The 6,303-nt window shown below is 44.7% G+C and overlaps 1 pseudogene; it reads left to right on the forward strand.

Annotated features, from left to right (window-relative positions):
• The first annotated feature begins 1,598 nt into the window (after nucleotides 1-1,598).
• Nucleotides 1,599-2,487, forward strand: LOC127226104 (60S ribosomal protein L6-like; annotated as a pseudogene).
• The last annotated feature ends 3,816 nt before the right edge of the window (nucleotides 2,488-6,303 follow it).

The following is a 6,303-nucleotide window of genomic DNA, read 5'->3' on the forward strand; positions in this document are numbered from 1 at the left end:
GGGCTGGCCTTGAACTTGCTGTGTAGCTAGGCTGGTCTCTGTTTTGGGCTTCTCCCATCTTAGCCTCCAAATGCTGAGATTACAAATGTATACCACATTGCCAGATTAAAAAAAATTAAAATGTAGAATTCAGAAATTGAGGGGTGGTGGTGGTAGCACACGCCTTTAATCCCAGCACTTGGGAGGCAGAAGCAGGTGAATCTCTGAGTTTGTGGCCAGCCTGGTCTACAGAGTGAGTTCTAAGATAGCCAGGGCTACACAGAGAAACCCTGTCTCAAAACAAAACACAAGCAAACAAACAAACAAATAAATTCTACATTTAGGTACATACACAGGAGAAATGAACATTGATAGATAAAAATCCTCATACAAAAGTTTATCAGCCTTCATTATACCAGATCAAAAAGGGGAATACTGCCAATGTCTATTGACAATGTCTATTTGTAAACAAAGTGTGCTATAGCTATAATGCTTTCCAGTGTATAGATGGATGTTATTCAGCAATAAAAAATAATTGATACAAGCAACAATATGGACAATTCTTCAAAAATTTAATGTGAATGAAAAAAAAAAGTCCAGACAGTAAATAACAGTTATTGTGCAGGTCTATTGCTATGACATTCTAAAAAGATATTCATATACAAGAGTAGGTGAAGGTATGCTAGGGCCTGAAATTGTAGGCAGCAACTGTAAAGAGGCGCAGCAGAATCTTCTTGGGGTGATGGACATGCTATTTATCTTTATTTTGGTGATAGCAACAACTTGGTTGTGAGCCTAGCCTTTAATGGCTGAGTCATTTCTCCAGTCCAGCAACACAATTATTAGATTTCATCCAACTATGTGCTTGAATTGTACGTAAAACTTGTACCTCATTGGTTGATGCCTACAACCTGTTGGGATAGGTTTACATCTGCTTAGAAAGCCCCTGGACCTTGGAATCTTCTAGGTTATCCAGAGCAGCAGATTCTGTCCTTTTACACCTCAGCATGTCTGTATACTTATTCTCTGGAAAGAGTTAAGTAGAGTTTTTAATACGAGTGACAGTAAACCTTGCTGCGGGCACAATGCCCCCTGAAAAGTCAGGGAACTTGGTAGCTGGAGACTGAACCCTCTAGTTCTCTTCCTCCCTTTGGCTTGCAGAATGCTGGAACCAGGCAGACAGCGTCAGGGGTTCACCTTGGGTTGCCATTCTGCCTCTATGCACTGAGTGCATAGCCTGCCTTTGATGACAACTCCAGAAATGTGAGGTAGCCACTGGTCACTGGTCACCAGTCACCTGACAAAGTCCACTCAGAACAAAATCAGAGCTTAAAGTACAGATAGGAAGATAAGCACCCCACAAATAAAGCAAAATACGAAACAAAACAAACAAACAAACAAAACCAAAACCCAAATTAGACTGAAAAGAAGCAACTAGATGGAGAGATGGAAATATTGGACAAAAGTCCCTCTTTTTCATTAATATTGTCAGAAAGATACAGAGCTACTTCATCCACAAAGTAGGAAGTGGAGGCATAAACACATTACATAGACATATAGATATGCATTGCAGATGAAAGAGCTAAAAGTCAAATGTGGTCTCTTTCCCATATTGCAAGATGGCGGGTGAAAAATCTGAGAAGCCTGACAAAAAAAGAGAAAAATCCTGCAGCCAAGAAGGCTGGCGGTGATGCAGCAGGTGCTCCTGCTGCTGCTGCAGCCACAAAGGGTGACCCTAAGGTTAAAAAGTCCAACAAGGGGAAGCTGCATTGCAGCCGGAACCCTGTCCTGGTTAGAGGAAGTGGCAGGTACTCCAATCTGCCATGTAGTCCAGAAAGGCCCTGTACAAAAGAAAATACTCAGCTGCAAAACTAAGGTTGAAAAGAAGAAGAAAAAGGAGGAGGTCCTTGCTACTGTCACCAAACCAGTAGGTGGTGACAAGAATGGTGGTACCCGGGTGATTAAGCTTTGAAAAATGCCCCGGTATTACCCTACTGAAGATGTTCCTAGGAAGCTGCTGAACCACAGCAAAAAGCCCTTCAGTCAGCATGTGAGAAAGATTCATGCCAACATCACTCCCGGGACTGTCCTGATCATCTTCACCAGGTGCCACAGAGGCAAGAGGGTGGTTTTCCTGAAGCAGCTGGGCAGCAGCTTGCTACTTGTGATGGAACCTCTTGCCCTCAACAGAGCTCCTCTGCAAAGAACACACCAGAAATTTGTCATCGCCACCTCTACAAAAGTTGATATCAGCCAAGTTAAGATCCCCAAACACCTGACTGATGCTTACTTCAAGAGGCAGCAGCTGTGCAAACCCAGGCACCAGGAGGGTGAGACCTTCCACACAGAGGAGAAATACAAGATTACAGAGCAGCGCAAGGCTGATCAGAAAACCATGGACTCACTGCTTTTGCCAAAGATCAAAGATTGTTCCTCAGCTTCAGGGGCTACCTGTGATCTCAGTTCTCTCTGACAAATGGGATGTATCCTCACAAACTGGTTTTCTAAATTTCTATCAACCTAATTATGAGACTGACGAGCTACCTACTGCGCTAACGAGGCACCTGCTATCAACCTAATTAAACAGCTTCATATATTTAAAAAAAAGTCAAATGTGGTTGTTTTTAGGGAGTAGAAATTTTTAACAGATTTGTGCGTGCGTGTGTGTGCATGTGTATATATGTGTATGTGTGTTTATGTGTATGTGTATGTGTGTGTTTGTGCATGTATATGTGTGTGCATGTGTATGTATGTGTGTGCATGTGTGTGTATGTATGTGTGTGCATGTATATGCATGTGTATGTGTGTGTTTGTATGTGTGTGTGTTGGGTGTGGGTGTGTGCCAGAGCACTGCCTGGGACATCATTCTTCAGGTGGTGTCCACCTTTCTTTTGAGACAGAGTCTCTCACTTGCCTTGGAGTGGCCACTGAGCTCTGGGGATTTTTCTGTCTCTGTGTCTCCAACTGTGGGTTACAAGCACACTCCCATGCTGCCTGATGTCTTTATGTAGGTCCTAGGGATTTAACTCATCCATAGGCTCATGAGTCAAGTACTTTACAGCTGCATGATAAACTGCATGGGTTGCCTCTAATATTTATGCCTTACTTCGACAAAAATTTATAACTGTTTATCTGTCTGTCTATTTATTTATCTTGGAAATTGTAAACATGGTGGATGAAGTGGAGAAGGGTGGCTTTCTCTTTCACTGTCCTGCTGGATTACTAAACTGACAGAAATAGTGGGTAGGGAAGCTTGGCTGCCTATTGCAACCCAGAGCAGGTGCAGGAGAGGCTATGACAAACTTCTCTTCAGCTTAGAGGCAGAGGTCTGTGCCCCTCCTGCCCTCCTCCCCCCACAGAGCAAAAGCCTCTCTGATTCCAAGGAAGACTCAGATATGGGAATCTTGGCCAAAATATTATTTAACTGTGAGGGTTCTAGAAGGGGTTCCAATCTCATGAACCATTCCTAAGCAAACTATTTCATTAGCTAGTCAAATAAAGCTTAAATTTGGAAAATAAATACATCCCAAACTCACAGTAAGACAGACAGCATGAGTGAGAAACAGTGGACCCTAACAAAGCCAGCAAACTTTACAGTAAATAAATGGGTGGTGATAAAGTGACTTCAAATGATCATAAATTGGAAAGGATTTTGAAATGACTCAAAACCAAGGGAAATCCTTGTAATGGATTGGAACTAAAATGACAGGTTATTTCAACCAAGCCCAGGATTTGGAATTGAGTTTGTGGGGTTGGGAGAAGAGGCAGGAGGAGATAGGGAAGTAAAATCTGAAGCGGAGTCACTCTGGTCATATTGCTACATTCTTTCAGTAGTGAATTCTGGGTCCAATATGACCTGAGAATGGGAAGCAACTATTAATAAACCCAGATGGAAAAACTACCCAACATCAGGCATGGGGACATGAGCTGTTCCTGCAGTAGAGGAAGGGAGTGGGGTTGAGGGGGATACAAGGAGGAGTTAAGTCATCCTCCCCAACACCTTTATCTTTATTTTTATTTTCTCTTTATAGGATCACGATGCAGCCCTGGCTGGCCTGAACTCCAAAATCCAACAGCCTCTACCTCCTGAGTGCTGAATGCTTCCATGTCCTGCTTCTTTGATTTTTGATCTCTTTTGTTCTGGAAGGTCGTTCAGTGTGTTCAAAGACTCAGATGAGGTCAAAGACTTAAGCATGTCTGGAGACTATAGCTGCTGCTGCTTCTTCTTTTCCTTTCCCAGCACACCTTTCCCCCTCTTCTCTTCAGAAACAATGAGTAATGCTTGCCACTAGGGAAAAGAGCTAGAGAGCGATATGCAGATAACCCTGGGAGGCCCCAAAGTACAACCAAAGAGCAAGTGACAAGTAAAGATGGCTATCTGAGCTCTTGCAGGTTCTTATTTGTTGACGAAGGGCGATGTTCCAGCTTGTTCTGTAGGGGATTTGTTGTTCTCATCTTCTGAAAGAAATTGGATTCTGTGATGGGCTTTAGAAGCTGCCATGTTGGGAGCCATTAGAGCAGTGGTTCTCCCTGGTCCTGACGCTGCGACCCTTTGATACAGTTCCTCATGTTGTGGTGACCCCCAACCATAAGATTATTTTTGTTGCTATGTCACAACTGTAATTTTGCTATGTTATGAATTGTAATGTAAATATCTGATGTGTAGGATATCTGACATGTGACCTGTGAAAGGGTTGTAGGACCCCTCCCCCCCCAAAGGGTTGCCACACACACTAGAGGATCAGTAATGGGAGAGACTCCTGATTCAGAAGTTGAAGTGACAACTGAGGTTAGGTCATTGTCCCCCTTATTTTTAATTTTTTTGGGGGAGGGGACAGGGTTTCTCTGCTTAGCTTTGGCTGCCTGGAACTCCGTTCTGTAGACCAGGCTGGCCTTGAACTCACAGATATCTGCCTGCCTCTGCCTTCCGAGTGCTGAGATCAAAGGCATGTGCCACCGCTGCCCTGAATCCACCTTGGGTTTTGAAACAGGGTATCTCACTGAACCCAGAGCTCACTGGCCAGCCAGATCCACCTTCGCCTCCACAGCACTGAGACCACAGGTGGCTTTCATCTGGGTCCTGGGAATCTAAAGTAAGGCCCTCATGCTCATACAAGCACTTTAGCAGCTCAGTCATCTCCCCAGCCCCATAGCTCTGCCATTTCTATGGGCTACACATCACTGTGCAAATGATCCAGATTGAGGTTAGAAGCATTGGGCTGCTACACAGCACAAAATTCTCCAAATGTCTGCTGATTAAATGATGAATTAATAAATGGGGGGTGTGACTAAGGTCACCCTCACTGTGAACTGTGCCTGCATTTGTAGCTGTCTTGAGCTGTCCTGGTGTTCTGTCCAGCTTAATGCTCAGCATCCCCAGGAATCTTCTCCTGGTGCTCCACCAAGCACAGACCACCGTGTCCACAGAGCCATCAGCCACCTGGTGCAGGTTCTTGCTGGCCACCACCATGAATAGCTCAAACTGCTGCTGCTGGTTCTCTGAGATGCTCTGAAACAACAACCTCTTGAAGTTGGGTGACCCTGCACCCGAGGGGGTAGAAGTTGGTCCCATTGCTGCAGCCCACCTCTAGCAATGACAGTTTCTGGAGGGGCCTGCGAATGCCTGTAGTTTGCTGAAGAGCTCCCACCTCCTGCCTACCATTTGTTCATTTTATATCAAGTGGACTTCAACAAGAAGTAGGGAAAACATGTTGTGTATGTCTAGTTCCAGAACATTCAGCAAGCAGATGGGACATGCCAGGATTCAGACAACCAGAAAGAGCCTAGGCTTGTGAAATGAGGGACAAATTAAGAGAGGTGGTGTTCCAGATGGCAACTTCTGGGCCCTCAGAAGAGAGAGGCTGGGAATGTTCACCAGTATGACAGACGTGTCATTGATCAGCTCACGTGGTGGGGTTTCTGTTATTGGGTCTTTCTGAGGGGTACAGAGCTCCTAGCACATCATAGATACTTTCAGTATTAAGCTACAGGATGGATACTGTTGAGTCCTTCTTTATAGATAAAGAAATGGAGATTCACAGGGGTCAGCTACCAGGTCACATAGCTGGGCTGAGGCTGTCTGAGTCAAATCACTGTCACCTTTTCTGCTGGAGAGCTGTGTGGCTTCCCCTGAAATGACTGTGCTCTTACAGGGTGGAATGTCATGGTGACTGAGGCCAGAAAAAGTCCATACATGGGATGATCAGGTGTGGGACATGGAGGAAGCCCTAAGCAAATGAAATCCTGAGTAAAAATAGGCTGTTGTCATGGGCACTGCTATGTCTAGGACCCCAATGTCTAAGACCCATGGGAAATGGCAAAACT

Source organism: Phodopus roborovskii, unplaced genomic scaffold, assembly GCF_943737965.1.
Source record: "Phodopus roborovskii unplaced genomic scaffold, PHOROB, whole genome shotgun sequence".
NCBI lineage: Eukaryota > Metazoa > Chordata > Mammalia > Rodentia > Cricetidae > Phodopus > Phodopus roborovskii.